Source organism: Semicossyphus pulcher, unplaced genomic scaffold, assembly GCF_022749685.1.
Source record: "Semicossyphus pulcher isolate SPU_LCO1_2020_fin unplaced genomic scaffold, fSemPul1.0.p SCAF_23, whole genome shotgun sequence".
Lineage (NCBI taxonomy): Eukaryota > Metazoa > Chordata > Actinopteri > Labriformes > Labridae > Semicossyphus > Semicossyphus pulcher.
Genome location: NW_027211697.1, coordinates 2017302 through 2027269, shown reverse-complemented (window position 1 = coordinate 2027269; position 9968 = coordinate 2017302). Strand labels below are relative to the sequence as shown.

Genomic DNA, 9968 nt, shown 5'->3' with positions numbered 1-9968 from the left:
ACAAATTACAATTGGTCACAGTTATTTGAGCAACGCTCAACTATATTGCTTTAGTCTATTTATGTTACTTACCTGTGGCTTAGCTAACGTTAGCCACATCCACTTAATGTGTTATCTGTGTCTCATTTTACCACTGTAGGCAAGAAAAGCGAGAATCCTTTGAGTCCCGATTATGTGCCTAAGACAGATCAATAGCTACACCAAATTTGAGCAAAACCAAGCTGTTAAAAGAAAGAGAAGCGGGACCCATGATGTTGAGACGCTGGAACCCCATGATATCAGCAGTGACATGGAGACTGACGACTGCGAGAGCATCCCAGCTCAGAAGGAGAGAGGTCACACTGTTGAACACAGTTACTGTAAAATACTTCCATCCTACGTCAAGCTGATGGTCGTCTTCACCTTCATGTCCGGATTCCTACAGGTGGGACCTGGACTGTCTCTCTTTCAATGCTTTTTATGACTCTAATGACAATGAGACCAAATTTACCTCTGCACTTCTTTACATATATGTTGCGTCAAATCCTACTGTGAGCCGGATTTTTAATAGTACATTAAATGCATGCATGATAGGTTGTCCAGATTTATAGTGTGGCCCAGTAAGGAACAGATTCAAATCTGTTTACCCATGTGTTTCAAAAATAGTAGTTACAGAAATTGTACCTCCATAATGGACTGCTTTTAATTTTTTATCGAGAGACCTAAAAACATGAAAGGCTGAGCACAAACATATTCACAGTATTAGCATCATAATACTGCCAAGTGTTTGATATCAATAACTCCACAGGGAGTCATATAATTTGTCTCATGGCTGGAGGGGGCAAACAAGTCATAACAGAAGCATGAGCACATCACAGAAAACTGCGGCTACCTGAAAGTCTGTTACCTGGCGATGTGGTCCTGGCAGATCGAGTGTTCAACATTGGAGATGCTGTGGGCTTGTACAGCGCTCATCTCAATATCCCTGCCTTCACTAAAGGAAAACAGCAACTGCATCCAAGTGAACTTGAAGATTCAAGGGGACTAGCAGCTGTTCGGATCCATGTTGAACGTGCGATAGGCCTTGTAAGGAACAAGTACACCATCTTACAAAGCACAATACCCATCTCTCTCTGCCGGACTGCAACTCCAGGAGAGCTTACATCTCTTGACAAGATGGTCAGAGTGTGCTGTGCTCTGTGCAACATTTGCCCATCTGTTGTCTCCTCAGAGTAGCATGGACGTCAGTAACATTGTGTACCCTGTGTAACATAAAAATGTAAATCATTTTTAATTTGTTTTTCTTGTTATGCATGGCTGTTACTCATTGTTACTATGCAATAAACCCAGGTGGAAGTATATTACTCATATTTTATTCATTTTTAATAAACTAATTCATAGTTATATACATTTTCACAGAAATCCTAATACAATAATATATAAGATATACAGTATAACAGTAATGTACAGTAAAACACAGATGTATAACAATATACAAATGTAGGCTGGTAATTAAAATATTTAACCATCGCTAATGAAGCTGAAAAAAACCCATTCTAACAGTTTGTAGTGATTGGCACACATTACACTGCTGTATTTCTTTGATAAAACATATGTTAGAATATTCAAAACAGCAAATTAAAGGATAAAGCCTCAGCTGTAAGTAACAAAATGTGTGCCAGCCAACCACAGTAACATATTTCCAACATCTCCATGTAACAGTTTTATAATATATTTAGTCCATAGACCAATTTTTTTACTTTTGATACAATACAACTGAAATACTAGCCTCATGAAAAAGGTGAATGACTTCAAGAAGTTTTAACATAAAACATGAGTGCAGTTGAAAAAAAGCAAACATTTTGATATTACATTTTTCTTTCTGTGACATTCAAAGGAGCAGAAAATATCTGTGCCAACCAAACCTGGTCTACCATACTAGAAACTAGAAGCATGTTACATGAAGTGAAACTGAACTACTATGATACTAAACTTGTTTTCTTCACTCCACACATTTACATGTCTTGGATACCCTGATCAGCTTAAGGCAAGACCTATGAAAGTGCTTCTGCCAACAGTTTCCAGATGTGCAAATAATGACATCTGTGTCAGCAGGTTTACCACAGTAGCATCCCATTTCAGGTGGCTGTTCTGTGGCTGCAGTGTCTGGGAGTGAGGCGTGGTGCTGTATACCAGTCCCCCTGCAGCTCAGGTAGCACTCCAGTCTTGATGAATTCCACGACTTTGGGGTAGGCATCACGGAAGCAGACAGGATCGTATGGGATCCGCTGGGTGAAAACTTTCTGTGGTGTCCAAACCATAAAATCACAGTAACTCACCTCTGCAATATGCATTTGAGCTTGCACTTGATACAAGTACAAGTGGTTGGACTTCAGTGCCATTGCTCCATCCTCTTCCATGCCGAGACAGAATGATGGATCCGTGCAGCTTTCAGTGAGGGAGCAGTCCCTGGATTTGAAGGGGCATTTTATTTCCAGAATGGTATCACCATGGCAACTGCAGGTGACCATACCATCAGGTGATGCTCCAATCCAGGGGAGTTCTGAGTTGATGATGAACCCTGATGCCTTAACCTGGAAGTCTTCATGGTGGTCTTGCATCATAGCACTGTAGTTTGCCCTTGCTCTTTCTTCGTTCACTTGACCCCATCTGACAAAGATTGAAATAGAAACTATGTATTACAATGTGACCATGTCTGAGTGATGTTGTCTGCCTATCAACATTTACCAGAAGGTGTTGCATTCTGACCACAAGCGTCATCAATTAATTTGCATATAAACGTGTGCCTATCATGCTACAATAGTGTTATGTTTTTTTATTCAGCAAACCACTATAAGCAATGGCCTTATGACAGTATTGTGGAACCCCTTCTGGTAAATGTTGACAGGTAATAGCTGTTAATATCCTGCAGACACTCTAATTCAAGTCTCACACAGTGGTCCTTGAAAGTTTGTGAAGCCTTTAAAAGTTTCTATATTTCTGCAAAAATCTGACCTCAAACATCAGATTTCCGCCGTCCTTAAAGTAGATCAAGAAAACCAGATAAAACAAATGAGACAAAAATATTATACTTGGACCATCTCAGCTGCATCCAAGATGGAGCAGCTTGTATCTCTGGAGCCTTCCGTGCCCGTCCAGCTGGAGAATGAGAAATGACGCCACCTCCAGGTGGTCAGACTTGTTCCTGAGTGGTTGAAGAAGAATAAAAGAGGTCACACCAGATACTGAAAGCAAAGGTTCTGATATTTTTGCCACTTACAGATATGTAATGTTGGATCATCTTTCATAATAAAGAAATGACCAATTTTAATATGTTTGCCTTGTGTTTAATTGGGTTCTCTTTATCTGCTTTTATGGCTTATGTGAAAATCTGATGATGCTTTAGGTTAGATAATACAAAAAAAAAAAAAAGAAAATACAAAAGCTTCACAAACTTTAAAGTACCACAGTATGCAAGCTGCAAGCCTCAGAATAAATTACACCAATTAATCCTGCTTTATAGCTTTATATTGAGCATGAAATTCTCAAGAGATGCGCTGTAGGCCAATGCATAGATATTCGGGATGTAACGATACCTCGCAATGCAGTTAAATATCGATACATATAAGTGACGAGTCAAATGGATAAGATGAAGAGATGAATCGCAATACTGTTTTTTAAACAGCAGAGGGCGCTATCTGCTTTTGGCTTCTCTTGTGCGACGTCATCACGTCTTTTGCGTCTGTAGTTGAATAGAGGAGTAAATAAATAGTTTCAACGTCGCAATTGGTTTTCCACAACATCAGCAGGAAAAGTCAATCTGATATCACTTTTGTGCAGCCCTCCATCAGTGCATCAGAGTCTGTAGGTGTGTCCCAATCCAGGGGCTGCACCCTGTTTTGTCACCTGCATGTAAACTTTTAGCACGCGATGCTGCTGCTGCTGTCACGCAATGTCGGCTAGTTTACGCTTTCAGGGCTTTTCAGTTAGGTGAGGCAGCTTTTTCCTGTTATCAGCGACACCTCGCCCTGGTGTTGGTTAATGCTGTGGCCAGTGTTGTAGTCTAGACCACACCACTACAGTATGCATCCACACATAATTGAGAGCATTCTGAAAGACTGAATATGTGTTATCAACATGTCAATTATTATTATTATTATTATTATTATTATTATTATTAACTATAAAGATCAGATTTTAACACGCAGTTGTATAGCAGTACTAACAACAAATATTCACACCATGGCTAACAAATACATGAAAAGCAGACAAAAAGAGACAAATGTTTCACTCTTTCAATAGCTCTGACAGCTAGTGATATCTAACATATCATATAGTCATTGAATTGTGTAAATGTCTGAAATTAATGCACCTTTAAGATGACCATGAATTAACTGTACTCTCATTTGCATATAGTAATTGACTTTATTAATTTCAATTGTTTATACCAGCTTTGCATGTTGGCTGATATTTACTTAACTTTCTGTTTCTCCACTCTAACCAAGGATGCTTTTAAATTCCTGAGACTGACTCTCTCTCCACAGGGCTGGCCAGGTCGAGTTCAAATCTAAAAGGAACAAGGGCATATCCTGTTCCTTAACTTATATCACTGTTTATCATCAAAACATTGCATTCTGTTGACACACACACACACACACACACACACACAGACCAACAACAGCAGCAGCATCTCCTCCCTTCTCCCGCATTCATTCATCAACCACACTAAACATGAGTGAAGTTAGCTCGCTCTAGATGCGACTTAATATACCAAACAATCGTGCGGTCGGCACATGCGCACTTGCATTGCTTCGGCTTCAAAAGCTCTGGCTGTAGGCATTAGTGGGGCTGGAGCCATCGGCTAGAACTGATAGGGCTCGGGACCACGACGGTCCTCCACCACACTAAAGTGCTCTTCAGGGGACTCTGGAGGGGAGCCCTCTATGGCATATGTGCCTCGTGACTGTGTCGCTTTCCATTTTTCTCTGGCCAGAGGAGTCACTGAGCTGCCAGACACACCCACCCACCTCTCAGCCCCCTCTCAGCCCCTTGCCCACTTTGAGCAGTTTTCAAAATTGTGCAGTGGGTGGAGTTATGGTCAGACCTGTGGGTGCAGTTACACTTTAAACGTTATGTCATCTACCATGTTTAAATGTATGTTTAATCGTGATCAGTCCAGTGACGGTAACAATTGGAAACGAAATCGCACTGTATCCTACTTCCTGTCGGGACACACATCCTCACGGCGTGTGTGCGCTGCAGGTGTAAGCGCAGCGCCGGCACGAGGTGCCGCTGATAACGCACATCCAAAGCCGCCACGCATAATTAAAAGCCTGCGTCAAAAGCGAGCCTGATCATCCCGCCGACATTACGTCACGAGCTTGTTTACAGTTTACAGGCAAATGACACACAGACTCTGCATGCTCAGCATCAGCTCACTCTGTGCCTTGATGAAGAGCTGCACTAATATGATGTCAGATGGACTTTTGTTGTAGATTAATCATCGAAAACAAGAAAATGGCGACTGCTCTTTTTGTACCAAGCAACAATAAGTAACAGCTCTACTTCTTTCAGTTAATCTGCCTCACAATCGCACGTCCTGCGATGTGACTATTGCACATGCGCACATCAGAACTGAAGTGTAAAAATATTTTCTGTTCATTATGAAACTGTGGCGGGACAAATTAGACTATGGTGGGCCGCCTCAGTCTAGGTGATTAATGGGAAACACTGAATATATTTTGTAGTGCAGTTTTTATTGCCATGGCAAAGTTTCACACAAAATGAAGTGCAAAAATCTAAATTTGAAGAAACCGAAATGCATAATCTGTATATTTTCAGTACACACACGCAGTTTTATTAAGCCTACATCTATCCAAGCACCTACAGTATGTCCAATCTGAAGTGAAAGAACACAGCAATATGTATATTTAAAAGAAAAAGGTTGTAATGTAAGTGTCATACTTTTCTATCGGCATTCAGTTGGTTAGAAAGTGTCTCAAGGCGGCAATCTTAGATCGCTTGCAGGACTCGATTGCGCCTTTGACAGCTGTGGGAGCCTAGACTGGAGTTGAGGCGGCTGAAACTCTAACTTGTGCTACTGGCTAGCTGACGTTAGAATATGTCATCTAGTAATTTTAAGTCAAAAGATCCTGTGTTTTAGTTGCGCGTGGAAATTGGCATCGCAATCACGATAGTATTATCTTAACAAACAATCCATTTTACTTCACATGCTTAACATAAAATGACGTGTGCTCATACTTACAGGAATATAGTTCTATTAGCGAACTATTAGCTGCTGACTTCACATTGCTAACAATCTGCTGCTTCAGTTTTGCACACTGACCAGCTACAGCACCCTCAAAGGGTCAAAACTCAAACTCAGAAACGCAATGAATTTAAAAATACAGCCACCACTACCCTACCAACAGTCAAGTTTCAAACAAAAATACACACCTAGGTTTACGTAGGCGATCTGAGTGAGGGGCTAAAATACAGTTAAAATTTTCCAGGACAACATCAATTATTTCCAGGATATTTGGTCATTTTAATCCATTTCCATGTGTTTCCAGGACTGGAAAACTAGTCTCTTAATTTCCAGGTTTTCCAGGACGTGTGGGAACTTTGCTATACAACCTCAAAATTAAAAAGGATTATTTAAATTTATATTTCTTTATAAATATGAGAAAATTGTATCGTGATTAAACGTATCGTGAACTCGGTATCGGGATTCATATCGAATCGTTCGTTACATCCCTAATAGATCTCCTATCAAACTTATCTATAACCTATGAAGCTTGCTGCCTCAGTGGAGAACTGAGAAGCACGGGGAGAGCAAATTCTTTTGATCAAGGATGCAGGTCTGTCTGCCTCACAGAACACTGACGCTGTCACTCCTCCTGCCCTCTGATCAAACCAAAACCTAGATTTACTTTGCTCCCTGGTCTCCTTCTCAACTACCAAACACTGTGAAAAAATGTCAGTAACACAATAACATATGCTGTCGCTGGAGAGCAACCTAACACTAAATTGTATTTAGAGACTAAGATTGATTAGGTTCAGGACAATCTTTCATAGTACTACTTTCAAAACGGAATGGCTTGTCATGAATATTACCTGAACTGATGAAATATTAAAAGTCTTACCTATACATAGCCCGATCATTATAGCTGTTACACTCCAATACAATTGAAATAGGCCTATTTATAACCACAACAAGCTGGTTTATAATGTTTACCTGTTGCTGTGTTAGATCATCAAAGACCTTGGCTCTCTCAACCAGCAGCAAGGGCAAATCCATCTCCAGCCTGGTGCTCGAGTACAAGGTTGAAAGAGGAGTGGGCCAGTCCAGCTGCATCACCTTTGGTGTTTACCTGTGGGAGTGGTATTTAAATGGGAGAGAGTACTGCACACTCATTTCAGCTCCATTTAGGTTATTTTAATTACCAACATTAAAACAAGCTGTCTTCATCGGGTTATCTGGCTATCTTACCTGTGAGAGTGGCCCTCAGTGACAGAGAGGATGGCACTTTTCTTTAGCTTGGACTCACGCGTTTCACTATTATGAAGCATCTCAAAAAACGTCTTGCATTCTTCATCCGATGGTCTGCTATCAGGAAAACCAGGGCCTTGGACATGACGGGGCTCTTGTTTTTGACCAAAGCTGATGTTGGAGAAGTCTGCATATTGGACACATCTGACAGAGTCCATGTTGGCCGGGCCCATGCACAGGGCTTCTGGGTGCAAGCCTGCCCATTTCTGATATCCACAGCAGCCAACACATTACATACATTAGAGCTGCTGCATGAGAGCAGACCTCTCCTAAGCCTGCCTTACAGGTGCAGTGAGCCATAAAGACAGTCCCATCCTCCTGAACTGTGATCCAGGGGTGTGTCGGGGTTGCACTGAGGCTCTGTGAATGCTTCACCTGCAGTTAACGACACAAATAGCGAATTACAAGCTTAGCAAGCTAGCTAGACCATAACCCATATGGTTAAAGTTCAACACATGTATAACATTATTTAGGGCAGCTGGCTATTTTATTTTACATGAATTATAGCTACGTTGGTAAACGTAACGCTTAGTTTAAAACGGTCGAGAAAACATGAATCATGTTTTACTAGCTTAAACTTCCGAGCAAATTCGTAACAGAGTAAGTAAATATTTTGTCACATACCTTTCCTGATGATCAACAAAAGCTTCTTCATATTCAAATGGTAAACTTTAGGATCATTAACCCATCCTGAAGTGAAGTAGCGGTAAGCTTCAGTGCTCTTAAATGCCTTTAGGGACTCCCCGGTATAAGGAGAGCGACACATTTCCAGCGGACTTCAGTGGAGTCAGTAGTTCACTTGGAAGTACATAAGGATCCAAACCCAAAATATCGATTTCATTGCAGTAGCGTTGCTTTTCGCCAGCAGAGAAATGGGCAATTTTTGTCTGTTGATGGCGCTGCGGTCCTAAAGATGGCGGTCACAACAAAAAAGTCACGTGACTGATGCCCATGAATAGGCATTAGAAATACTAAACCTCATAGATACTGGCTCTAAATTAGAAAACAGACACCCGTTTATGATTTGCTTTTAGTTTTCAGCTTCATTCATGGGTATCGGTCACGTGACTTTTTGGTTGTGGCCGCCATCTTTAGGACCGTAGCGCCATCAACCGGTTCCAGTGAAAAATGGTTCGTCAGACGGAAATCGTCTCTCATTATTTACGACCAAGTGACTTCCAAGTGAACTACTGACTCCGCTGAAGTCCGCTGGACATTTGCCAAATTTGTCCTTTGCAGGTATTTACATGTACCTCGTCCGTAGTCCCTCTCCTTATACCGGGGAGTCCCTCAAGGCATTTAAGAGCACTGAAACTTACCACTGCTTCCTAATGATCCTACAGTTTATCAGTCCTATGGGTTAATGATCCTACAGTTTATCATGTGATAAGAAAGAACCTTTTGTTGATCATCAGGAAAGGTAAGTTAAAACCTATTTATTTACTATGTTACTAACTTGCTAGGAAGTTTAAGCTAGTAGGTAATGATGAACTGATGAACGCATTTAAACTTAGCGTTACGTTTACCAACGTAGCTATAATTCATGTAAAATAAAATAGCCAGCTGCCCTAAATAATGTTATACATGTGTTGAACTTTAACCATATGGGTTATGGTCTAGCTAGCTTGCTAAGCTTGTAATTCGCTATTTGTGTTGTAAACTGCAGGTGAAGCATTCACAGAGCCTCAGTGCAACCCCGACACACCCCTGGATCACAGTTCAGGAGGATGGGACTGTCTTTATGGCTCACTGCACCTGTAAGGCAGGCTTAGGAGAGGTCTGCTCTCATGCAGCAGCTCTAATGTATGTAATGTGTTGGCTGCTGTGGATATCAGAAATGGGCAGGCTTGCACCCAGAAGCCCTGTGCATGGGCCCGGCCAACATGGACTCTGTCAGATGTGTCCAATATGCAGACTTCTCCAACATCAGCTTTGGTCAAAAACAAGAGCCCCGTCATGTCCAAGGCCCTGGTTTTCCTGATAGCAGACCATCGGATGAAGAATGCAAGACGTTTTTTGAGATGCTTCATAATAGTGAAACGCGTGAGTCCAAGCCAAAGAAAAGTGCCATCCTCTCTGTCACTGAGGGCCACTCCCACAGGTAAGATAGCCAGATAACCCGATGAAGACAGCTTGTTTTAATGTTGGTAATTAAAATAACCTAAATGGAGCTGAAATGAGTGTGCAGTACTCTCTCCCATTTAAATACCACTCCCACAGGTAAACACCAAAGGTGATGCAGCTGGACTGGCCCACTCCTCTTTCAACCTTGTACTCGAGCACCAGGCTGGAGATGGATTTGCCCTTGCTGCTGGTTGAGAGAGCCAAGGTCTTTGATGATCTAACACAGCAACAGGTAAACATTATAAACCAGCTTGTTGTGGTTATAAATAGGCCTATTTCGATTGTATTGGAGTGTAATAGCTATAATGATCGG

General features: G+C 41.4%; 1 long non-coding RNA gene across 1 annotated transcript; it reads right to left on the bottom strand.

The window, feature by feature from the left end:
* Window positions 1–1394: 1394 nt before the first annotated feature.
* Window positions 1395–8386, bottom strand: LOC138602958 (uncharacterized). Its single transcript, XR_011309224.1, has 4 exons — window positions 8156–8386; window positions 7472–7906; window positions 7217–7352; window positions 1395–3184 (listed from the first exon to the last, which is right to left on the bottom strand). It is a non-coding gene; the product is annotated as an uncharacterized lncRNA (long non-coding RNA).
* Window positions 8387–9968: the final 1582 nt, after the last annotated feature.